Here is a 27,347-nt window from a genome sequence, read left to right on the forward strand (position 1 = left end):
TCTATTTCAAAAACCAATTCACCTGCATAGAAAAGGAGGGTAAGATTCAGAGCACACAATTTGTTTAGCTTAGCTAACACGTTTTAGTGACTTCTACATGCTAGGTCAATGCTAGAATTATAGAAATGAAAGACATGGTCCTTGTTTTTGATAACAGCGCATAATCTAAAGGAGTCTGAATATAATGTTCGTATCTTTTTACTAGAACATATCTTTTGCTATGTTTTTGAAATCTGAACAAGGTAAACTGCTATATAAGAGGATAAGAAAACCATGAAACATACACAATCCTTTTCTAATGCCATCTTGACATGAGTTGGAACCAGAACTAATAACATCAACTTTTGGTGTAATGGAAGGCAGAAATCTTAGAGACAACACAGATTAAATCCTATATCTTAGATGAATTACTTAATCTCTTTAGTCTCATATTCTTTAATTGTCAAATGAGGATGAATAAAGTCATTTATTGGTATAGATCTAAAAGATTAAACAAATAGCATGCCTGGCCAAAAGAATAATACTAAATAAATGGTAACCATTATAATCATCACCATCATCATCATCAATATTGTATTTCAAATTTCAAGAGTACATGCAGTCACAAAATGACAAATGTTACATAATTCCTCTTATATGAAGTTTCTAGTGTAGTCAAATTCAGAGGTAGAAAGTTAGAGTAGTGGTTGCAGGGGTCGGGGGGAGTGGAGAATGGCGAGTTATTGTTTAGTGAGTAGAGTTTTAATTGGAGAAGATGAAAGCATCCTGGAGGTGGATGGTGGTGATGGTTGTATAACAACGTGAATGTACTTAATGCCACAGAACTGTACACTTAAAAATGGTTAAAATAGGTCCAGCAATTTGGTGGTTGAGGTGAGAAGATCACTTTTGTCCAGGAGTTCAAGACTAGCCTAGGCAACATAGCAAGACACTGTTTCTATGAAGAAAAAAAAAAGAGAGAGAGAGAGACAGAGAGGATGAAATAGTAAATTTTGTTATATATATATATATTTTATAACACACATAGAAAATTCAGTAGGGCATGGCTAAATGCTCACAGCAAAACAAAACAAAACAAAACAAAAAACGCTAGGAGCAGGGTGCGGTGGCTCATGTCTATAATCCCAGCACTTTGGGAAGCCGAGCTGGGCCGATCATTTGAGGCCAGGAGTTCAAGACCAGCATGGCCAACATGGCAAAACCTCATCTCTACTAAAAATACAAAAAAATTAGACAGGTGTGGTGATGGGCTGTAGTCCCAGCTATTCAGGAGGCCGAGGCAGGAGAATTGCTTGAACCCAGGAGGCAAAGGTTACAGTGAGCCAAGACTGCGCCACTGCACTCCAGCCTGAGTGACAGAGCAAGACTCCATCTCAAAAATAAATAAATAAGGCTAGGGAACGAAGGACTGGAGATTAACATCATTAAGCAATTAAGCAATGATAAATCTTGAGAGAGCAGAACCATCTATAAATGATATGAATGGATAAATAATCTTAAACTGGCAGCATTAAGTCAAAGAGATATACCTATATCTGGTTTCAGGAACATTATTTGCATCATCCTAACACACTTTATGTGGAATATAGAGGGAGAAAGACATGGAGGGAGTGAGGGAAGGGAAGAAAGAGAAAAAAAGAAAAGGAAACAAAGGGAAGGGAGGAAGAAAAAAGAGACAGCATGAATGAAAGAAAGGAAAGGGGAAAAAGAAATACTGTAAATGTAAAACAACTGCTTTAAGTGACTTGAGTGCTTTGCCATAAAAATGGGCAATAAAAGTGATAAAAGTGATATTGGTGAAGATATGCAAAGAAATAATCTTTTGCAAAAGTTAGACAAAATAAATACTGGATTTCCTCAAAAATTTTAGATTTTATAGTTATATACTTAGAGCTATATAAGCACCTTTACTTTCATATAGGAAAAAAAAAAAACCCTTGAAATAATTAGTACTATACTAACTCTTTATAACATAAGGCTTCCTAGGAATGCACTTTCTATAATATAGCAAAAGAGACTGTACTGAGACATACCACAGTGCTAAGGGAAAGATGGCATTATGCCAAGGAACTCTACGGAAGTACTGCTTAGAAAAACCAGACACCTGGCACCCTAAAGCCCTTTTTCACTTGGGTATTGTGGTCCAAACAACTAGATTGATGGGTTTGGAGGCAGATTCAAACACTCAAGAAGAGTCCTAGGCAGGTAATCTAAACAGAAAGTGAGAATGGAAACCAACAATGCATAATGGGACTATATGATGCAGTCATTTTCCAAAGGACACTTTTGTTGAGATAAAGAATCTCTGATTTCTGATGATAGGATAGTAGGGAAAACTGGAAAAGATGCTAGACCACACAAACTCATCTCTTTCATGAAGTGTATACATTTGTGTTATTGCACTATATTGTATTATAATTTATTTGTATGTCTGATAACTAGATTGAGCCTTGTGGGGTGAAGTTGCTTCATGTTCATTTCTTTATCCCTTAATTTAAATTTTCTGAGAATTAGTCCTAAATCCCTGTTGGATAAAAATCATGGAAGGTTTTGAAATGGGCAAAAGAGATTACTGCATATTCTATCAATGGAATCTGGAGCCTTCCAGGATTACCTGATCGTAGAGAGATGATGTGTTACTTGGTCTGTCTTTAATTAGAATATTTCCCAGCTTTGCCAAGAAAGACTTCAACTTGTTGAAAACTCACAGTAATGCAAATAATTCCTGTCCATTGAAATGCAAACTCTGCCCAGGTAATGCAATTGATGACTTGGGTTATCAATGGGTATTGATAAGTTTTGTTAACCATTTGTGAATTCAGTTCAGCATTCTCTGACAATAAATATGTGGTACTTGGGTCTGCTCTGAGCCATCTTTGTACTAGCTTTCTGTTTCCCACATGAATTGATAAGTTAAAATTTTGTTTATTCTATATTTGTGTGAGAGTCATAATTTTATATATTTTTTTTCTTAAGGAAAATTATCCCTCAACCATCCCTAACAAGTTTTAAATTATATTTAGGGCAGGGACTGTATCTTTCAACATACGGGTTTAAAAAAAAAAAAAAAAAAAAAAAAACTAGATTTGGAAAAGGCTAGGTTTAATCCTTGCTCAGTAAGTACTGATTCCATATGATGCCAGCTAATTTCCAGTGCCATCTTTAATTCTCAATGGTTCATGTATCATATATTAGATGTGGATTAATTCTTGCCTTACCAACTTTCAAAGACCTGTTGTAAGAATCAGATAATTAGCTGCAAACATTTGGATAATCTATAAACCTCCTTGGTCTGTTATTTGTAATGCCAACAAAGTGGTTTTCCTACACTCAAGAGCAGTCTTTGTTTTCTGCTCAAAACCCTTCACTGACTCCTCCTGCGTACAGAATGACATTTAAACTCTTCAGGATGGTACAAAAGATCCTCAGATAATCCAGCCCTTGCTGACCCTCTAGCCCAGGCATCCCCAAACTATGGCCCGGGGGCCGTATGCAGCCCCCTGAGGCCATTTATCCGGCCCCCCCACCACACTTCAGGAAGGGGCACCTCTTTCATTGGTGGTCAGTGAGAGGAGTACAGTATGTGGTGGCCCTCCAGCGGTCTGAGGGACAGTGAACTGGCCCCTTGTGTAAAAAGTTTGGGGACGCCTGCTCTAGCCTAAACTCTAATCAGCTCTTCTTAACCACAGCAGTACTGAACAATTTATATAGTTGTAAACACTGCATATGCTGACTCCTTCCAACTGGATTGCCCCCTTTCATCTCCTCAGTCTACCTAAAAAACATCTACTCATCCTTTAAAACCTAATTCACATAGAACAGACGCCTTCCTTATACTCTCAGACAAAATCATTCTCTTCCATGAAGTGTATGCATTTATATTATTACACTATACTGTATTATAATTTGTGTCTGATTCCTCCACTAGATTATGAGCCTTGAGGGGTAATGCTGCTTCAGGATTATTTCTTTATCCCCTATATCTAACACATGGTGAGTGCTAAATAAATACTGAATAGCTGAAATGAAATGTAAGGGATTACTGATTACTATATCTCCATTTTCCCTATAGTAACTAGCAGAGAGTTAAGCATACACTAGCATTTAGTAAATAATCTCCACTTACTATCATTTCTTATAATTATACTATTAAACCCTAATTCAGGGTGGAGGCTAGAAACGGGTGTGATGCTAAGGCAAAAGGAAACTGACTGATAATGAAACACTCGGGTCAATCTACTAGACGCTTTTTAATAAATAACTTAATTCCCACAATAAACCCAATGATACATGTATTAATATTCTCATTTTATAGGTGAATAAACTGAGGTACAAATAATTTAACTGGTGTGAAGTCATAGTGCTGGTAGCAAATAGCACAGGTTCTGCTGTGCGGTTTACCTGCACTTTCATACCCTCTACTTCATTTGGCCCTCACAATTCTGTAGGGTACATAGGACAAATGTTAGTTATCCCTTTATTAAAAGTAAAGAAAACAAGATTTAGAGAGTTTATATGACTTATAAAGGTCACACAGCTAGTAACCACTGGAATTAGGATTAGAATATCTTGGTCATGTGACCCTAAATCTTACACTTTTTCCAGAGGGCAGTTTCTCTTGGCAGTAAGAAATTACTTGAAGGTCACTCATAAAAATGAAAGAACAGACAAATTTAATGAAAATAAAATAAGGGTGCTATTTAAAGGATCAAATTCCAAATTTTTCTATCAAAACAATTTCACTAATAATCTACTTTTAACTTTCTCTGTGCACCTCCCAACACACACAGAGCTTCAATGCAAGCCCACACAAAACACCTGAGTAGGAGGTTCATGACTTTCATTTTCTAAGACACATATTTCAACCCTTAGTATATATGTCATACTCAACATCCAGGGATAGGTCCCAGAAGTAGGGAGAAGTGAGCAAGGAAGCAGTCATACAGCTTGTCTGAAACCAAACAAAAAGCTTCTATTTCTATATCTGAAATATGTTAAAATATTGATGACTTTCCCAATTTATCCAATCAACATTTACTGAGTATGTGCCAGTCCCTGGGCTAGTGAATATAGACAGCACTAAGAACCATGTTACATGAGATAGACAAGCAAATATATTATTAACAGAATACAGTATGTAGTTACCATAGATATGTTAAAAGTAGTAACCAATTCCGTCCAAAGGAATTGAAAAGGCTTCACAAAGGAGTTGACTTTTCAATTAGAACTTGGAGAATGCATCTTATCCCAGACAGGGAGGGAAGTTTAGTTAATTCTAAGCAAAGGAAAGTGGAAAAGTAATAAATAGTGAAAGGGCTTGTATGATGGCCTAGGAAAAATGACAGGCGGTTCAAGAACAGGATTTATGACAAGAAGCAGTGACTGAACTAGAAAACTGGGCTGCAATCAGATGACGAAGAATTTTAAATGCCATTCTAAAATGCCAGGCAGACTAGTGATTTTAAGCCTTTTCTGGTCAAAGAACCATCTTCAAACAAACTGTTAGGTAAAACACAATAATAAAGACAGAGCTTATCTGGTGAAAGGGTGAAAGGGTAGCAAGGAGACAGAGTCCACTCTGCCTCACCTTGAACCCCTTGGTGTCCCTGCACAGAAACCTTAAGTGGTGCTACCATTCAATGTGTGGTCTTCATCAGCAAAATGTTACCTGTTTGCAAAAAGTACAGAATTGAGAGTAAATACTTGGAAATTTCCTACAGCAATTTAACAGAATAATTTTATGTCATTAAATCTGGTAAGATTTTGAGGTTTATACTTCATCTTTTCAAAAATTTGATCTTTCTAATACAGCTAGTGCTCGACTTACGACGACGATTGGTTCCAACAGACCGGTCGTAACACAATTTGGTCATAAGTTGAGTAGGCTATATGTACAGTACTGTGAAATGATGTTATAAAAATCTTTGTCATATTTTATCATAATTTTCTTTCATTGTTATATATCATAATTTTCTTTGTTCATTTTATGCCATTTGTATCATCTCTACACCATTTTGTTTCTTACTGTATTTTTACATTCGTCAGGTTTAAGTAAAACACTGCATTACCAGTACAACTGGTTTAATATTTGCAAAACATACAAAATTACAAAATACAGATGTAAAAAATACCATAGGAAACATTTTCCCAATTGCAAAACATATCAAAATATATAAACATGTACGAAACACTTTATTGGCTGCTCGTGCTTGGCTGCTGATCGTTGATGTCGTCATCTGAGGCAACAGTTGGGGTTACTGGAGTTGGTTTTTTCATAAACATGGTGAGCTTTGCCTGAATTGTATGTTTCTTTTTTTCTTCATAAATTTCACGATACGGACGAAACACATCGTGCGCCATCCGTTCAATCCTTGCAAATCATTCGATGTTTGGGTCCATTGCTTCGAAATGTATAAGAAGTTTATTCAGCCGGGCGCAGTGGCTCAAGCCTGTAATCCCAGCACTTTGGGAGGCCAAGGCGGGTGGATCACGAGGTCAAGAGATCGAGACCATCCTGGTCAACATGGTGAAACCCCGTCTCTACTAAAAATACAAAAATTAGCTGGGCATGGTTGTGCGTGCCTGTAATCCCAGCTACTCAGGAGGCTGAGGCAGGAGAATTGCCTGAACCCAGGAGGCGGAGTTTGTGGTGAGCCGAGATCGCGCCATTGCACTCCAGCCTGGGTAACAAGAGCGAAACTCCGTCTCAAAAAAAAAAAAAAAAGTAGTTTATTCAGTAAAGATAAATCGTCTGATAATCCCTTAGTGGTGAACTTTCTTTCTGGCTCCTCCTCTTTCTCTGCTTCTCTTCTTCCTTCTTCCGCCACTCTTTCTTCTTCCAGTTAGATTAGCTCTTCATTTGTAAGTTCATCAACATTGAAAATCTATTCTGCTAGATATCCCTCATCTGTAATTAATTCATCCAGACTATCAACAAACTTAGGTGCGCCTTCCTCATCCGCACTCGCTCCTTCTCCAGTCACTCGAACACTATGCATTTGGAATCTTTTCTTGAATCTCTGGAACCAGCCAGTGCTTGCTACAAATTCTTGACTGTAATCTTCTCCAGCACACTCCTTCAGTGTCTGAAATAGACTTCTCGCCTTCACCTGCACAGTAAAAAGACTTAATGGTGTCCGTTTTTGAATTTGATCTTCCAACCAAATATATAGCAATTTCTCCATTTCATGGATGGGCCTGCTTCGTTGCTTTGTTTTAACTGCTGATCGCATGGGTGTAGAACCTTTCACAGCTTCACGAATTCTTTATCTCTCAAAATCGTTGACACAGTCGAGTGTGATAACTTCGTATCACGTGCGATCACACTTTCTTTCCTCCTTCGTACTGCTTAATTACCTTCATTTTCGTGTGGAGATCGATGGCCTTTCTTTCCTTCTTGGCAGGCTGAGGCGTAGACAAAGACAATTTCCTCTTGGTAGACATCTTGGGAGGGGTTTGATGAAAAATATCCAAGACACAAAACACAAATTGCTGTACCGAGTCTGGGATAACAGTTGAAATGGTGCACGCGGAGATGGTAGTGCTGCAAGAAGCTGCTCCGCACTGTCGTACACCCAGCTGGGCAACGTTTGTGCTGCCAGACGCGGAGCAGTCGTGGCTAGCGATTGTGGTCGTAAAGTCAAATGATCATAAGTTGCATAGGTCATAAGTCGATCAATACCTGTAATTCATTTTTATTACATTTACAAAATTATTAGTCTGAGACAAACAGAAAATAAAACTGCTCCTTCACCACAAATCATTTAAGGGATGATAAATGCCCTAGAATTTCCCCAACTGATGAGATTTGTAACTTGGAAATTTAGAAAAATAACTCTAGTGGCTCTTTATAGGGAGAATATCTACTAGCAAATATAAAGCATAAGCAATATGAAAAGAAATAGAAAATTTCAGATGACATAAGGATACTTTTGTAAATGTTTAGCAACTGGCAAAGAATGAATAAAGACTTTTTAAGTTGACAGAAAAAGGCCATAATCGTCAAGAAAGGCTTAGATATGGAAACAGATTTTTAGAAAGACATTAAGCCATCAATGTCCAGACCCAAATTCATTTAGTCAACAAATATTATTCATTATATATGTTACACTATTTACTGAAATACCTATTTATATAGGTGCTGGGGATACAATACTGAACAGAAGACTTGAACCCTGCTATTCTGACATATATTAATCAACCAAAAATTACAAATATGGGTTCATTTAAAAAATTATTATAAGTACTACAAAGCAAAGTCACAAAGTACTATGAAATCATATAACATGGAGATTTTTTAAATAGATTCTGGGAGATCAAGGAAGGAGTCCCTAAAGAAGATATATCTCCATTGAAATCTAAAGAATGAATAGACTTAACCAAGTAAGGACGGGGAAAGAGCATTCTAGGCAGAGGGAACATCACAAGGAAAAAGCCTGAGGTGGGAGGGGGCATGACTAGCTGATGCATGAAAAAGCAAGGAGGAAAGTTGTAAGAGATCAAAAAGGTATACAGGCTAGATACTTCTGCATCCCCATCCCTACCAACACTCTCACCACAGATCATTTTACCTCTGCTGATTTAAAATCCTTCAGTGGCTTTCCATCACACTGATACACAAATGACATTTTCCCTCATGATCTACATGACATGGCACCTACCTTCTTAGCCTCATATGGTACCATAATCCCCTAGCTAAGTTACAGTCACATTGGCTCCCTTTTTGATTCTTGAATATGTAAGGCTCTTTCTTTTCTCCGAGACTTGGCACACGCTGTTTGCTGTGTCTAGGAGTGTCTTCCTCTGACTCTTGGTTTATTCTTTCTCAGCTAAAAAATCACCTCTTCATCGAGGAATCTCTAACTGCCCTTTCACAGTCATTCTGTTTAAATTTCATGTAAAAGTTATATGTATTATTGAGCCTTTAAAAAGAAAATTCTGACACAGGCCACAACACAGATGAACCCTGAAGACATGCTGAGCGACACAAACCAGTGACAACATGGAAAACATTGTATGAATCCACTGATAGGAATTGCATGGAGTATTATAGTCAAATTCATAGAGACAGAAAGTAGAATGGTGGTTGCCAGAAGCTGGGGGGAGGGAGAAATGTGTGCCATGGGTGCAACAAGCTGGGGCCTATGCTGCAAGTGGTAAAGGAATTTACCAAGCTATAGGTGAAGAAAGGCAGATTTGGCCAGGTGTGGTGGCTCAGGCCTATAATCCCAGCACTTTTGGAGGCAGAGATGGGCGGATCATGAGGTCAGGAGTTTGAGACCAGCCTGGCCAACATAGTGAAACCCCATCTCTACTAAAAATACAAAAAATTAGCTGGGCATGGTGGTGTGTGCCTGTAATCCCAACTACTCGGGAGGCTGAGGCAGGAGAATTGCGTGAACCTGGGAAGCGGAGGCTGCAGCAAGCTGAGATCGCACCATTGCACTCCCGCCCGGGCGACAGTGCGAGACTCTATCTTAAAAAAAAAAAAAAAAAAAAAGAAGGCAGATTTATTAGAGAAAGTATGAAAATATGTTGCAAGGGTGCAATGGGCAGCACAGCAGAGAAGGGGCTGCCTACAAAGAGGCAGAAACTGTAGGGAAGTTTTACAGGGTCATGTTGGAGGGGGCAATGAGGACGAGGTAGCCGTGCCAGTAGTTGTTTGTGATTAGCCATCTCTCAGAACAATTGTTCATTGTTCTCCCCTCCCTATAGCCCCTTCCTCCTTACTGCTTACTTTTCGGGACTCCACAATGTATAATTATTGTTTAATGGATAGAGTTTCAGTTTAACAAAATGAAACAAGTTCTGCAGATGAATGGTGATGATGGTTGCACAGCAATATGAAAATATATGTAACAGAAAATTTACCATTTCAACTTAGTACCATTAAAAATTATTGAAATGGTAAATTTTATGTTACATATATTTTACCACAATTTAAAAAATACTTATAAAAAGCATTCTATATGCTACATTAATACCACCAGGAAGCATATAAAGAATGTAAGGAGTCAAGCATGGTGGCTAATGCCTGTAGTCCCAGAACTTTGGGAGGCTGAAGAGAGAGGATCACTTAAGGCTAGGAGTTAAAGAGCAGCCTGGACAACATGGTGAGACCCCATTTCCATAAAATTAAAAAAACTTTTTTTTTTTTGCTGGCTGTGGTGGTGCTCACCTGTGGTTCCAGCTACTCAAGAGACTGCAGTGAGCTCTGATCATGTCACTGCACTCAAGCCTGGGTGACAGAAATCCTGACTCAGAAAAGTAAGTAAATAAATAAATAAATAAAGGAATGTAGGAAGAATAGTATAATTACTGGACTTAAAATTTTAAATATTTAACCCTGAAAGTAACAAGGAAAATGATTAAAGGGAAGCCAGAGCAGTTGCAGGCAGAGTGTTTGGATGCAACTGTAGTAATTCAGAAGAGAGATGATAGAAGTTTGGACCAGGTTAGTGGCAGTTAAAATTCACTCATTCGGAGACTGAGGTGGGTGAGGTCAGCAGCTTGAGACCAACCTGACCAACACGGTGAAACCTGTCTCTACTAAAAATACAAAAACTAGCCAGGCATAATGGCGCATGCCTGTAACCCCAGCTACTTGGGAGGCTGAGGCAGGAGAATTGCTTAAACCCAGGAGATGGAGGTTGCAGTGAGCTGAGATCATGCCTTTGCTCTCAAGCCTAGGCAACAAGAGCAAAACACCACCTCAAAAAAAAAAAAAAAAAAAAAAAAAAAGATTCGTTCATTCAACTTTTTAATGAATGCCATTATATATCATGCACTGTGACAGGTGTCAGATATAAGAATGGCAAGATCCCTGCCTTCATGTCCTCATGGAACTTGTTAACTAGTAACCAAATAAATAATTACATATTGTGATTAAGTGCTGTAGCAGAATAAACAGAGTGACTGGAAGGGCAGTCAGTGTGGCCTCTATGAGGAGGTAATGTTTAAGAATGAATCAAGAGTCAGGGGAAGACTCTCCCAGGCAGATGAAACTGTATGTGCCAAGTATGAGAGACAGGAAAGAACTTTATATCTTCAAGAACCAAAACAGGAACCTATGTAACTAGAACTTAGCTAGGGGACTAAGCTAAGGCTTAGTCCATGTGAAGCTAAGAAGGTAGGCTCCATATCACGCAGACCACAAGGGAAAATATCATTTGTATATTTTCCAATGCAATGGAAAGCCACTGAAGGATTTTAGGCAGAGATAATATGATCTGTGGCAACTGTACTGGTGGAAGATAGGGTGCAGAAGGAGACACATGAAAACCATTTAGGGGGTTGATATAATGGTCCAAAAGAAGAACTATGGTAGACCAGACTATAATAAAGGAAGTGGTGATGGGGAGGAGTGGATTTAGGATATAGTCTTACAGGGTATTAGCAATGAACTAAAAATGAAGAAAAGATAATTTAAGAAATGATTCCCAGCCAAGCACCATTCCAGCACTCAGGAGGCTGAGGTGGGAAGATCACTGGTGCCCAGGAGTTCAAGACTAGCCTGGGCAAGATGGCAAGACCCTATGCCTATAAAATAAAAATGAAAAAAATAGCTGGGTTCCATAGCACATGCCTGTGGTCTTAGCCACTCGGGAGGCTGAGGCAGGAGGATCCCCTGAGCCCATGAGTTCAAGGCAGCAGTGAGCTATGATCACACCACTGTACTCCAGCCTGAGCAACAAAGCAAGACCCTATCTCTTAAAAAAAAAAAAATTAAAGAAATCATTCCCAGTTTTTAGGCCTTAGCAAATAGATGAATTAGGAGGCTATTCACTGAAATGGGCATAATGGGTAAATATCAGAATTACTTAGAGAGTTTTTAGAAAATATTAATTCCTGTGTTCCATCTCCTTAGAGATAGTAATTCAATATAACTTTTTTGGCACATGGTATTTTTAATTTTAAAAAATCTCTCCAGGTGATTCTGATAATCAACAAGGTTTGGGACTTGCTGCTACAAAGTTAACCAGAGTAGATTATTACTGCTTCCAAATTAAAGAACCCTATATGATTAGAAATTGGTTTGTGGAAGTGGCACAAATGACAGTCCCTAAAACACAGAATTGACTGGATCAAAGTTGAGAACAGAACAGTACTGAATTCTATATACCATGTTGAGAGGCTGGCCATCTTTATAACGTGCTATGAGACAGGTGATCAAACTGTGGTCTGTTTTGTGCTGGGATTCACTATTACTAGGACTTGGCATGTTTTTGATACTACATACCTAAGAGACTGAGATGGGAAAAGTTTATATGACATCCACCTAGTATACATTTTGGCACATGCCTCTATCAACAGACTGCAGTTTGTCAGTCCTATCAAATGAGTCAGCTAAGTTAGGCATATCACTTTATGAAGAAATGTGTTTTTTAAATCTCAGAGGAATAACATATACTTTATTATAACTATTTAAAAATAAACTTTTTTCTATTAGAACAGTTTTGGATTCATAGAAAAACTGCCATATACCCTGCGCCATTTCCCCTATTACTAACATCTTACATTAGTATGACATATTTGTTACAATTAATGAACCAATATTGATACCTTATTAACTAAAGTTCACACATCATTCAGACTTCCTTAATTTTTATCTAAGATCACTTTTCTGTCATAGGACCCCATCTAGGATACTATGCTACATTATATTTAGTGATTATGTCTTCTTAGCCTCTTCTTGGCTGACGCTTTCTCAGACTTTCCTTATTTGATGAATTTAACGCTTTTATAGAATACTATTTTATAAAATGTACCTCAGTTGGGATTAACTGTTTTCTTATAATTAGACCGAGGTTTGGCTTTTGGGGAGGAAGAGAACTTAGGTAGAGGAGAGTTATGATATCTGTCACCTGAATAGCAAAACCCAGTGAGGGAAGAAACCATATCTTATTCTCACCTTTTTATCCTTAGCAGGTAGCTGGTAAAGTTTGAAAAGCAGGAAGTGGATGTAGACCAAAGGTTGACGGGGTAAAAAATTTATTAAAATGTGAGCACTGGTCCTAACAAGGAATCTAGTCATGTATCTGCTCAAATTACAAAATAATTATGACTCTGATTCACTAAACCATTTCATTCTACTATCCACGGATCTTTTGTTTGCCTACATTGTTAGGTGAGATAGAAGATATATTCAGACTAAAAATACATGTGTCAATTCCTGCAAGTAAACCTTGTCTCCTGTACTGATAAAGTCTCAGAATTATATAACACTGGTGTGGAGCATGCACATGGTGAAATGGAAAGAGAACTGGGGTTGAAGTCAGGCTGGTCTGGGCTTGGAACCGAGTCCTATTACTTATAAACTGCAAAATCTTGGCCAGCTATCTCTGAACCTCATTTTCTCTACGCATAAAGTAGAGGTGATAATACCTACATGCAGGTAGGTAAAAACAACGTGTTTGTATGTTTCAACATATCTGACAGATACTCAAAAAAGGTTATTCCCTTTCTTAGTACAGTATATTATACAGAGTAGGTCTGCTTTAAATACATTTTGGAAAAGGCAACATATGTATAAACAAACAAACATAGAAGATGCTGATTGCTACTTTCACAAATTGGATAAAAGAATTCTGAAACAATTTCACATGCCTTTTGTTTTTTCAAGCACCTAGTACAAGTCTGATATATGGCAGCCCCTCAAATGTTTAATGATTCTTCCATCAGATTTCTAGGACCAAGAGTCAAGAGAACCAGATTCCAGTTTTTGACCCTGGAAAAACAATTCCTTCTTTAGGCCTCAGCTTCTTTATGGAATAACTGACCCAACATTATGGAACTTGAGAGTTAGAAGAGATCTTAGAAATCATCCACTGCAACCTCTTACCTAAATTCACAGAGCCAGTTGAGTGGCAAACTGGGACTTGAATCAGGACTCTTAATCACCAAGCTATATAACTCTTTCCACATACCATGCAGATTATAAGGTCTCTTTTACCTTCTTGTCTATGAAATATTTGGGGCTGAACTACTATTGATCTTTAGAATATCATCCCATTCTGAAAAATCTGCTAAAGTAACAGGCAAAGTTTTATCTTTATCAAAACCAGAAAGTACAGAAGAATAAATAAAATTTTCACTATCAATCATAGTTACCTAAGAGTGACTATGACTATAGCTAGCAGACGATCAAAAGTCTTTCGATCATGTTAATATATCAAGTACTTAAATACAGAGAGAATCTATTTTTAATAGTCTCTGATTCTAACTTCTTTTTCAGTGATTAAATGAAATTATAATCACTGGCCCACAAAACTAGTGGACTGAATCACTAGTATTCTGAGATATCCATATCTCTATTACCCTGGTATTCCTTACTGTAACTTAGGCAAAATGATAAAAATAAAAATTTAAATTTAAAAAAAAAGCCAATGATCTTCTCTTTTTAGGATTTCCATTTCATGTCCTTAGGGCCTTTCACACTGCTGACTAGTCCTTTCTTTTTGAAACTTACTGTTGTTCTCTTGACATCCAAAACATCACTTTCTCCTGATTATACTTATGGTATAGTGATTCAGAATATAGCTGACTGGACAAGAGCACAGACTCTAGATTCAGACCACCAGAGTTCAAATCTTGGTTCTGCCACTTGATATGCCTGTGATCCTGCACAAGCTACTTAACTTTGTGCTTGTTTAGTAAGTACTATAAAGATATATGCTGTTATTATTGTTCCTTAGTCTCTTCCTCTACTGTGTTTCTTTAACCTCCACATATCCCACCTGGCAGATTCCACCCACTGAAAGGGGTCTTTACCTCTTCATACCTGGAAGGGCTTCTTTCATCTCCTCACCCTCTATCTGGTGAATTTCTTCTCAATCTTTAAGATTTAGTTTAGGGCCAGGCATGGTGGCTCATGCCTATAATTCCAGCACTTCGGAAGGCCGAGGAGGGAGGATTACTTTAAGCTAGAAGTTTGAGACTAGCCTCACAACATAGCAAGACCAAGAACCTGTCTCTAAATATATATATATATATATATATATATATATATATATATATATATATATTTCTGCTTTTTAAAACAATCCTACATACAACCACTCCCAATTTAGAAAATTAAAAATTATCTGGGCATGAACACACACCTGTAATCCTGGCTACTTGGAAGGTTGAGGCAAGAGGATTACTTGAGCTATGATCACACTACTGCACTCCAGCATGGGTAACAGAGTAAAACTCTGTTTCTAAGAAAAAAAAAAAAAAAAAAAGATTCAGTTCAGATGTCATTCTCTCTCTCTGGAGCCTTTCCAAATATTGCTTCCCTCCTTCTGCCTTAGCCATTAGTTGTTCCTGCCCTAGTGTTCCCATAGTACTTTGAATATGTTTCCACCATGCTAAGCTGATTTTTGTATTTTCTGCTTAGACAGGGTTTCATCATGTTGCCCAAGCTGGTCTTAATCTCCTGGGCTCAAGGAATTTGACTGCCTTGGCCTCCTAAAGTGCTGGAATTACAGGTGTGAGTCACCACAACCAGTGCATTTTGAATATATTTCAACCAGAACACTAGTTACATTAGATTGAATAGGCCACTTAAATCTGCCTATATTGAATCATTTTAGACCTAAAAAACAGAAATGTTATGATTCACTCTAATACTAGTGGTGAGTAAAAAATTTTATGATTCACCCTAATATTAGTATTTCTTTATACTTCTGCTATCCCCTCCCTCCCTGTATTATGCTCATAACAAGGGTGAAATGCTGTTTATTCTTTTAAAATATACATATAAAGTTCAGATATATACAAAGGCATAAAGAATAATGAGTAGATACCCATATATTCACAACTCAGTTGAAAAATATTTACTAGTTCAATTTAAGCTCTCTGGGTGCCCTTCGTCACATTATTCCTGGTCTTTTCTCCCCACCTTACCCTTTGGAGATACTTACTATCCTTAATTTGGTATTTATAATTACCATGTATTTATGTGATTATTTATTACATAAGTATGCCTCCCTAAATAACACATGCATGTTAAGCTTTATATAAATGTGTTCTGCAATTTGGCTTATTCATTCAATCTGTTATTTGTGAAATTTGTCCATGTTACTATATAGATCTAGTTCACTCATTTCACTATTGTATGGAATTCAATGAGGTAAATATACCACAATATTTTCATTCTTTTATTGACAGGCATTTCAATAGTTCAAATTTTTTGCTATAGCAATGTTGTATGAATATTTTTGAACATCCCTTTATGCATACGTTGGAGTTTCCAAAGGGTATATACCTAGAAGTAGAAATGCTGGATTGTAGTTTACATGCACTTTCATTTTAACAGATACTGCATAAGAATATGTTATATCAGAAACCAAGAGTGTGTACAGCCAAAGAGCACAGAGGTTTTAAGAAGATGGAGAAGTAATGGTCTAGATATAGCGGTGAGTAAAAAATATAGTTATCCTCACCTCTCTTCTTTGGGATGGGAGGGGTGCAGGAGAATGAGCTGCATCCATTTAAAAGGGCTACAGAGGAAGTAATAAATTCTCCATGACTCAGGAGAGAGTCTGGCTTCCACATAAAGGCAGGACACACTAAAAGACATCCAATAAAATGGTTAACAATGTACGAAACAGAACAAGTGGAAAAGTGTGAGAAGGAGCAAAACAGGGCTGGGAGAGAGTAAAAGGAAGCCAGATTAGCACAAGAATAACAGTATGGAAGACAGACAGTTTGATTCTGGGACAAAGATAACAGGTGATATGTCTTGCTCAGTTTATCTGCCCATAAGATTATCAAAAGGCTCCAGGGACCCACTCTGCCCTTTGGATACCAAATTCTAGGGATGCTCAGGTCCCTACATACAATATTTGCATATGTGCATATGATCTACACACATCTTCCTATATGTTTTAACATCTCTAGGTTATTTATAAAACCTAACACAAGTGCTATGCAAATAGTTGTTATACTATTGTTTAGGGAATAATGACAAAAAAAAAGTCTGTACATGTTCAACACAGATGCAACCATCCCTTTTTTTCCATATTTTCAATCCATAGTTGGTTGACTACACAGATGCAGAACCCAAGGATACAGAGGGCCAAATGTAATTAGTTCTAGCAGTTCCCTGGTGGCTAAGGAGTTAACACTAAGGCCTCCAAATGGTATGGTTAAATTCCCTCATTCACACGTCAGGAGAGAAAGACCCAACATTTGAGTGCCTGATATGTGACCAGCATTATGTAAAGTACTTTGCATTTTATCTTAGTTAAACCTTACAGCTACATTTTCCTTCATTTCATAAATGACAAAGCAAAAGTGATATGCCAGGGGTTGTGCAGTTAATTTTTAGTGACATTGAGGAACTCAGGTTTCCTTTCAAGTCTCAATTGGTATGGTGTAATGAAAAAGACAGAATTTGAAATTAGAGCTTCTTTGGTGACTTCTACCGGTGAGATCTTTTACGTTTCTTAACCTCACTAAGCCTATCGATCAAACAAGGTTATTGCAAAGATTAACCTACAACTACAAAACAAATCTTAGTACATTTTTTAAACCCAAAATTGGCCTACACAGGAACTTATTTTCAAGAGTGAAATTTCTTATTTATTTAAAACAAAAATTGGAAGTTTCTGAATTGATGCCTATATATTTTACAGATAGTAAACTGAGGTAGGGAAAAGGACATTCAATGTATGGCTCCCTAATTTATCTAGAATCAACTCCAAATTGCATCACAGTTTCAGATCTTTAATACCAAGGTCCCAGCCCATCTCTCTAGCCACATTTACCACTATTACTTACACAAATACAATACTCAAACCTGTGGTAGCTATCAATTTTTAACAAACATACCATACCACAAACTTTCCCTATTTTATATCTCTACCTAAATTATTTACTCTTCTGAAATTTGTTCAAGGCCCAAGTAAAATTCATTTTGAAAATGAAACCCAACCTTGTTTAGAAATGACAGCTCCCACCTCTGAACTGCTGGCTCACTTTGCTACTGCCTCCTTTAGAGTACTTACTATGTTTTACCTTATAATTTAGGTAAGCATGAAAAAGGTTCATTTCAGCTAGCAAAGCATAAGCCCTTAAAGGAAGGAAGGAAGGAACTAACATATACTTTGTATATGTGAATCACCAATTGCTTTTTTTGTAATTTTATGTGTATGTATATTCTTTTTATGTAACATTTGTGACATCCTATGAAGTACAAGTATTTTACCTATAGGGACGCTGAAGCTCACAGAGGCTCAACAATTTGTTTATAGACATAAAGCTAGTAAGTGACAAGAGTCTAGATCTGAATTTTGGTGTTTCTAACTCCAAAAAAAGCCTAGGCTCTTTCCACTATATTCTGCCTAGAAAACCATGAATATAGCCTCACTGCTTTATCTGATTGCTCCCTACCCACCCTCTAATAATCATCAGAGGAAAAAATCTCCACTGTCCTTTGTCATTAAGTATTAGCAGAAAGGATTCAATATGTGGTATGTGCCCTCCCACTTTCCAAGACTAAGAACAGACTCTTCAGAGCAAACAGAGTGATTAATATGAGTCCTGAATAAAGATGAAGAGATTAGAACTCTGCTTCCAGGAAGGAAAAGTAAAAAAACTATTACTTTCTCACTTTTGTATTTAACCCCCTCCCCCCACCATCCCACTCCTTTGAGGTTTGCACCACCTGGCTATATCACTCTCTACCCCACCTCCTCATCTGTCATCTACCAGCCTCCTGAATAATCCCCTCTCCTTACTGCACCTGGGTCATATCTTTCTCTCTGCCCCACATCCCATCATCCTAAATCACTTCACTCTCCACACAGATGACTCATTCAATACACTAGCCTCGAAATTCCTTGTCATCTCAGCTTTACTGAGTATGGTTAAATTCTCTCTGCTGTATTTTAACTGCCCACACACAGAGACCTATCACCTAGCAGTCCCATATCCGACAAACTAAATCCAATATTCCACTTTCTGACCACACCTCTTTTTTCCTCAGCTTACTTCCACTGTATTTGCTCATCAGTCTAATTTAAGAAATTGCAAAATCTTCATGGCGAGAATTGAATTCATCATCAATTTTTTTCCTGTCTCAGTTAAAATTACCAACATATCCTTAGTCGTCTGAGGCAAAAACAGGAGCATCACACTAGACTCCTCACCCTCTCACCTGTACATACAACCAATCATTAAAGCCTCATACATTTTCTCAGGTTCATTTTTTCCTCTTCATCCCTATGATCACATTTGGAAATATTACTTCAAAACATCTGATAGACACCTTTCAGTGATTAAATAAAAATTAAAAAAAAAATACCACCTACTGAATTGTTTTCAGGATACTTATGCACACAAGGTCCACCATGACATGGCCACTGCCTGTATTTCCAGACTTACAAATTACCACTTATATCACTACTACTATATTCCTAGCAGTCCTAAACTGCTTGTGGTTCTCCATGCAAGCCATTCTTTTTCTCACATTGATGCCTTTGTTTAAGCTGTTTTCTCTGTTTGAAGCCCACTTTCTGCTCATCTTTGCCTAGCTTACTCCTACTTACCATTTAAGATTTGATCAGATATCATCTCTTCCTAAAGTCTTCCTTTAACTCCCAGGCTAGTCTAAGTGGTCTCACCTTTGGGCAACCATTGCTCTGACCTTGTATAACTCAGCTACTCGTAGTTCTCACCTTTTATTCAGAGATAATCTATTTAAGCATCTAATTTACCAGATCCACAAGATTGGAAATCTTTGTAAACCCAGCTGAGCACAATACATAGCACAGTGCTTGACCCATAGTAGGTACATAAGTGTACAGTGAAGATTAGAACACACTAAGTTTAAATTCTCTTTTCTTTTTTAAAAGATGCGGTCTCATGTTGTCATCATGGCTCACTGAGGCGTCAAACTCCTGGACTCAAGCAATCCTCCTACCTCAGCCTCCTGAGTAGCTGGAACTAGAGGCATGCACCATCATGCCCAGATATTTTTTTGTTTTTTGTAGAGACAGGGACTTGCTATGTTGCCGAGGTTGGTCTAGAACTCCTGACCTCAAATGATCTACCTGCCTCAGTTTCCTAAAGTGCTGGAATAATAGGCATGAGCCACTGCATCCAGCCCCAAGTTTAAATTTTCAGTGGGATATTCACATCAATTCTTTTGCACAGTTAAGTATCCTCTACCTTTCACTCCAAATCCTTTGCAAGGAAGGAATCAGGGCCTTTCCTCTGGATCTGTTCAGTTCTGTTGAGAATGGTGCTATGCAAATGTTTACCCAACTTACATAAAAAGAAACAGCATTTACACAAACATACCAAAAATTAAAACTTGACATATCTGCTACAAAGTTCAAAACTACTGACCAATTTTAAAAATGAAGCCACAAGAACAAAAATAAAGAACCAGTTTTGACTGCTGATATGTACTTGTCTCAGTTATAAAATCAGTGAAACGCTGCTTAGTACCTGAACAGGATCCCAGATGTAAGAGCTTGGCATTTTATCTACAAGGCCATCTCATCTCTACTGGGCTTAAAAAAATTACTAACCTGCAGAGTTGCTTAGGCAAGAGTTTAGGAGGTTGGCAAGTAAGCAACAAAGAGTGCTCTTTTTCATAGTAATTTTGGGCCTTCTGCTGGCAATTAGAAATAGAGCCGAGATCGCGCCATTGCACTCCAGCCTGGGTAACAAGAGCGAAACTCCGTCTCAAAAAAAAAAAAAAAAAAAAAAAAAAAGAAATAGAGCAAAGAGTTCAACGTAATAAAGCATTTCCCTCTGCAACCAAATATTAAAATTGCAGTTCGGCACCAAACTAGATCTCAATCCTTTCCAGAGGTTTTTTTTTGTTTTTTTTTTTTTTTAAAAAAAGCTCTTCTATTTGCATGGCACATTACACTTTAATAAAACATTTTGATGTACATTAGTTAGTACACTGGATAAAGTATAGACACTTTTTAAAAGGAGGAAAACCCAAAAATTTTCACAAAATAAGATGTCTTTTAGTTTGAACAAACACTACTAAATGTTTTCTATTTTTTTTTTTTTTTTAAGTTCAAAACATAGTACAGAAATGAGGAAGGGAATCTGGTGTGCTTTTGATTTAAAGCAGGTCAATCCTTGGGGCTAAGGAGCTTCTTAAGGAAACTCACTAGGTTTTGTCTCCATGCTCACATTCAAGAAACTCTCCTTAAGTGGATATGGGCAAATTAAAGCTCATCCAGAGGGCAGTTTAGAGAACCACAGCAGATGAGAAACAACTGAAGGAAGTGGAACTGAAGACTCAGGGGACATGATTACTATCTTCAGATATCTTAACTGCTGCCCATCAGGGAAAAGAACTAGGAAGGATGGGAGCCAGCTGTTCCTTTCAACTTACAAGCAAATCTGCCCAGGAACAGAATGAGTTTCCTTGGAAAGAGATTCACTTCGCATCACTGGAAGAGGTTCCACAAGGGCTCGTCAAATTATCAGAGGGGATCTGGTGATTTTCAAAGACACTTTGGCATAGGATGGGAGAAAGAGCCCCTAGATGACTTTTAAATTCCCTTCCAGTCAGGAGCTATTCCGGGGTTCACCCATCGGCTGGAAACTCCTTTCGATGCTCTCGGGGCTGGCCCACAGCTGTGCCCACGTGTCCAGCCCCCGGGGCCGCTGGCTCACTTCGGTGCGGGGCTGCTCTCCCCGCCCGCTTCCGGCGGGGCACCGGGGCAGGTGGCACACGTGAGTCGGCTGGCGCGGCTCTCTTCGCCGGGGCCCAGCCCCGAGGACGCTGCTGACAGCTCCGGGCCCTTAGGCGCCCTCGCTCTCGGTGGGGCCACGCCGCCCCGCCGACCCCGGCCTCTGCCTGCCCAGAACCGGGACCCGGCCCGCCAGGACCACAGGCGTTTCCACCTCTGGCGCCAGAGGGGACCGACCGCCCCGCGCAGATGGGATGGCGCCGCCGCACGGCCCTCTGCCCCCAGCCAGCCTCCCCCGACTCACCCGGCCCCGCCGACCAGGACGCGGCGATCCCCACGGACCGCCTCACGCCGACCCTCCAAAGGGCCCCTGGCCTTGGGCTTCTCGTGCTGGGGCCCCCGGCCCGTCCCGGTCGCGTCAGGGCCGCCGACCCGACCGTGGGCCCCGTGGGCCCCGCCGGCCCGACCGCAGCTGCAGAACCGGCCTCCGGGCTCGCGGCCGGGCTGACACGGTCGGGAGAGGGCCCGGCCCCGCGCGGACCACAGACTGGCAGGCCCGCCCGACAGACGGACAGGCGGACTCCGGCCCGGCGGGCGGACGCGACGGCCGGGCAGGTCCCGCCACCGCCCTCTCGTCCCGGGCGGCCCCTCAGGGCGCGAGCTCTTTGGCGGGCGGAGGCGGCCGCTAGGCGCTTACCTGCGGGCGCGGCGGGGGCGCGGGGCGGCTCACTCCTTTCCCGCCGCCATGTTTCCGCTGCGCAGGGAGGGCGCGGGGACGCGTGAAGGGGGAGGGCGGGCGGCTCCGGAGAGCTGCGGGCGGGCGGCGGGGGGCTCCACCAAGCTAGCGGCGGCGGCGGCGGCGGCTGAGGCGGGGGGCGGGGGCGGGGGCTCCCCTGACCCCTCCCCCGCGCCCCCCGCCGCGAGGTGGCGCGCGCCTCGGCCGTTGGGCTCGCGCGGGGGGCGGGGCGGCGCGCGGAGGAGGGAGGGCGCGCGGGGACCTGGCCCTGCCCGACCGCTTCAGCCCACCGACCCCGGCCCCGGGGCCCCATCGGCGCCCGGAACAGCTCTCTGGTTCGCGTCTCGTAGATGGGTAAACTGAGGCCTGAGCGGGCGCAAGGACGAGGATTCGAGTTCGAATCCCGCAGCCGCCAGTAGCTGGCTCCGAGGCGGCGCGGGGCCGGTGTAGTTGCCACCGGCCGGGACCTCAAGACCCGCTGACACAGGCCTCGCCTCGGGCGACGCCCGCCCGCCTAGTGGCTGGCCTTGTAGTGACCTTGGGCGAGCTACTTCGCATCTCCACCCAGGGGCCTCTTCAACGCGACCGCACTGCACCCGGCGAGTCGCTGAGACGTGAGTTAGCGCTTGGAGGCCCTAGTGAGTGTCAGCGTCCTCGGGTCCCCACTGCGTCCGTCCCCTCAACGAGTCCTCCGCTCTGAGCCCGAGGCGGGCCAGGCGCAGTGCACAGGCCCACCACCAATGTTGGCTGCACAGTTCTGTTTTTGTTTTGTTAGAGATGAAGCCTCGCTTCGTGGCTCAGGTCGGAGTGCAGTGGCATCATCACAGCTCACTGTAACCTCAAATTCCTGGGCTCGAGTGATCCTCCTGCCTCAGCCTCTTCAGTAGCTGGGACTGCAGGCGTGTGCCACCAGGCCTGGTACAGACAAAGGTATCGCCACTTTGCCCAGGCTGGTCTCGAACTCCTAGCCTCAAGCCTTCCTCCCGACTTGGCCTCCCAAAGCGCCGGGACTACAGGCTGAGCCACTGCCCCTGGCACACAGTTTAATCACCAAATCATTTTAGCAGCTTAAGAAACTGACTTTTTGGCTTCTATTTTGGCTGCTGGAAAATACAGTGCAATATAAATCCCTGAGACTTCTGCTGAACTGGATGTGGAGTGGTTGTGGGCATCATTTAGAACATAGGGATCCTCAGGTCACACAGGAACATCCTGTTAATGATCCTTCTATAACCAATGCTCCTTGGAGGGAAGTCCACCTAAGCAAGGCTGGGGCAGCAGATCCTGGATGACTTGCTTTGCCTCTGGAATAGGTCTTGGAGCATTGGGCTGAAGCTGGGCTGCCTTCTTGTATCCTGGTATGGGTCTCAGTATCCGTCTGCCTGTTCTTAAGAAACGGAAACGGTCAGCATGTATCCAAGTTCTGATCTGCATATCTGTGTCTAATTTAAACTTTCATTCCATGGCGTTTTGGGGAGTACCTGTCTCATGAAGAGCCCTGAGATTACAGGGATAATTAGATACAGCCTAAATCTAAGGAGCACATAGTTGGGGAAACTAGTGTGTCAATAGCTAATGAGTGCACAATCCTATAAGTGCTTATATTAGTTTTCTATTGCTGCATAACAAAGTAGCACAAATTTAGCAGGTGAAAGCAACACCCATTGATTTACTCACAGTTCTGTAGGTTGGAAAACTGGCATGGTGTGACTGGGTTTTCTGCTCATGGTGTCATAGGCTAAAATCAAGATGTCTAGAGGCTCTATGCAGGAAAGGTTTGACACAAGCTTCTTGGGGCTGTTGGCAGAATTCATGTCCCTGTAGGACTAGGATCCTACAGCTAGATTGTTTTGCCAGCTGTCTATTGGGGACCACTCTCAAGTCCTTGCCACATGGTCCCCCTTATCAACAGAGAACCTCTCTCATGTCGAATCCCTCTCATTGTTTAAATATCTCTCATTTCCCATCTTCAACCAGTGAGAGAACACTGTGAGCTTTGGAAAGACTTTTATTAGGTCAGGCTCACCTAGATCATCTTCCTACTTTAAGGTCAACCATGCCACATCACACACACTAAGCACAGGGGTAAAATTCACTATAGCCGCTATCCCAGGGACTATGCAGAAGGTGTACATGAAGGTTAATCCAGGAAGCTACCTTAGAATTCTGCCTGCTACGTCCAGTGAGAAGTGTTCTCTTAAACATATTCTCTATGAACTCCCGCTAGCAGTTCGTTCTGTAACTCTGTCCACAGCATAATTTATGTTGCCATTATTGGCATATATTTTTAACCCCCTTTTCTAGGCTGAAAGCTTCTTGAGATCAGGAACCCTATTCACACCTATAGCCTTAGATAAGGCTTGGCTTGAGGGAGATATTCCCACATCTGCTATAAATAAATAAATAGTATGCATATTGTCCTTTGGATTCCTGCTTCTTTTTTAGATCCAGCTCAAAACTTCTCTGACACTTCTCAGGAAGAACTCATTACTCCCTTCTCTCCACTGTCACTTGGTAAATATCTCTGTATGAAATGTATCCCCTTGCAGTGTTTTAAGTTAGACTGTAGTTTCCTTGAATATAGTACATTGCTTTTATTCCACTTAGTATCCTACGGCACAACACAACATATTAACAGTTCTGGGCTGTTTAATTAAACTAATTACACACAGGTGTTATTATTTAATGTTTGGATTTTAATAAGGGGGTTTAAAAACCAAGAGGCAGCTGGAGAGCGGAATTGGGCTATGACAGACTACGTGACCTTTGGATCACAGGTGTGGGGAAGCCAAGCAATACAGAGGCAATGGAGAGGGAAGAAATAGGCAAGTTAATCAGGATGTAATTTTTTTAAAAGGAGGTGTACTAGAAAACCCCAGGTCTGCTCTTTTCTACATTATATTACAGCAAAAAGGAGTGATTATTCTGGCACGGACAGTTGAGGAAACAGTAGTTTTTTGTTCGTTTGTTTTGTTTTGTTTTTTTATCATGTTGTTGATGACCCAGTGGAAGAGTTGGTGAAGGAAATGGAAAAGGTGTTTCCGATACATAAAGTGTGTGCGATGTGAGGTGGGGTGGGAGATGCATTAAAATACGTAAGAGCCTTCACCACATTAAGTCCTACACATCAATTAAGACTGCCTTCTCCAGGAACTTCCTTTGATATCTTCTCTTCCACCGTCACCCCAGGATGAATTAAATGCTCCTCCTTTTGCTGTCCTTGTAGCCTGGCACCTTCGTTCATCATTCCATTTACTAGGATGTGTACTTATCATTTGCATTTATGCCTATCTCTCACCTGACTGTAAGCTCCACAAGATTGGAACTCTGTTCTTCATTACATCCACAGCACCTCGTACCATGTCTGGAACGCAGTTGGTGATCAGTCTGTATTTATAGAATGAATGTGCACAGTAGGACCCTCTCAGACCCAAGTCACAGACCACAGAGGCAGCCTCCTTATGATCTGCCTTGTGACTACAGGGCCCCACTGGCTGTTCAGACTCAGACATGTGCTGAGCCCAAACCTTGTTGTTTATCTAAGACACTTCTGCTCTTGCTCCTCTGGTAAAATACAAAGTAAAAATAGTTCCAGGAAGCTGTGTGGTTGAGATATTCCAGTCTCTGTTTGAGCTCCTAGATAAAGGCTGTTATTGTTAGGAAGTTGGCCATTAATCCAACCTGCCTTTTCTCTGTGCTTTGGTTTCACATCATTCTAAAGGTACTGATTCTTTTTGTCCTCCATTGCCCTTCACTGTAACATAAGCCTGTCACTAGCTGGTATGTGGAAAAAATAATAACTTTACAGCAGTTGATATAAGAATGATCTGCCGGGCGCGGTGGCTCAAGCCTGTAATCCCAGCACTTTGGGAGGCCAAGGCGGGTGGATCATGAGGTCAAGAGATCGAGACCAACCTGCTCAACATCGTGAAACCCCGTCTCTACTAAAAATACAAAAAATTAGCTGGGCATGGTGGTGCGTGCCTGTAATCCCAGCTACTCAGGAGGCTGAGGCAGGAGAATTGCCTGAACCCAGGAGGCGGAGGTTGCGGTGAGCCGAGATCGCGCCATTGCACTCCAGCCTGGGTAACAAGAGCAAAACTCCGTCTCAAAAAAAAAAAATGATCTAAAGGTATCAGCTGATCACAAGTTCCCTTTGTGCTCTGGGCTTGTGACTTTAACTTACTCTCAAAGTGCGTTACCAGATGGCGTATATCCTCATCTATAAAATGGGAGAAATGACACCTACCTTACCAGATTATTGAACAGTGAAAGAAAATAAAGTAGGCAGAGCCCCCTGGCACACAGTAATGGCTAAGAAAACATCATAGATTGGAATCACAAATTGGAATCCCCTCATTTTGTTCTGCTGTGACCAGACTTTGGGCTATTGAGTTTGTCCTAGGCATCATATTTTAAAAGAGGCATGTTGACAAATTATCACCCAGAAGCAAATGACTAGATAAGGAGTCTGGAAATCAGACTTTAGGAATCTGAAGGAGCTGGGAACATTTAGCCTGCAGAAGAAATAGCTATTAATAGGAGTAGAGTAGTGTAAGGCAAGGCCTTAGAAGGGTCTTCAAATAATTGAAGGGCTAACATGTGGAAAAGGATTAGGCCTCAATTCTATTCTTCATGTATCTATGGAACTCCTATAGCTGGGAATGCAAATAAATGTAAAGTACAATCCTTGTCCTTAAGGATCCTAGTCTACGAAGGACTATAACAATGCAAAAGAGGACTCTGCAATGTCCTCTGTAATATGGAGAAGGCAGAGGAGGTTTCACTGAGCCCAGAGATACTGGGGAAGACTGCACCAAGAAGGTGACATTTGAGTGGACCTTAAAAGAAAACTAGCATCTCTTTAGGCAGAAAAGGAGGGGAAGGGCATGTAGGCAGGCAGCAAGTATAGCATGAACAAAGACAAAAAGGCATCCTCATGGAAAACCTAGGATGCATCG

At 40.9% G+C, this 27,347-nt stretch overlaps 1 protein-coding gene across 15 annotated transcripts in view; it reads right to left on the minus strand.

Moving 5' to 3' along the window:
- Positions 1 to 22,435, minus strand: part of SCMH1 (Scm polycomb group protein homolog 1) — a 220,635-nt gene extending 198,200 nt beyond the window's left edge. For 14 of the 15 annotated variants that reach the window (XR_005580771.2, XR_012512394.1, XM_074380617.1 and 11 more), the window contains exon 1: positions 22,348 to 22,435. The gene's annotated coding sequence lies outside the window, so the exon portion shown is untranslated. Of the gene's footprint in view, positions 1 to 21,954; positions 22,038 to 22,347 lie in introns of those variants that run through there. The other variant, XM_074380614.1, reaches the window with a different exon arrangement.
- Positions 22,436 to 27,347: the final 4,912 nt, after the last annotated feature.

This window comes from Saimiri boliviensis, chromosome 11 (assembly GCF_048565385.1).
Source record: "Saimiri boliviensis isolate mSaiBol1 chromosome 11, mSaiBol1.pri, whole genome shotgun sequence".
Lineage (NCBI taxonomy): Eukaryota > Metazoa > Chordata > Mammalia > Primates > Cebidae > Saimiri > Saimiri boliviensis.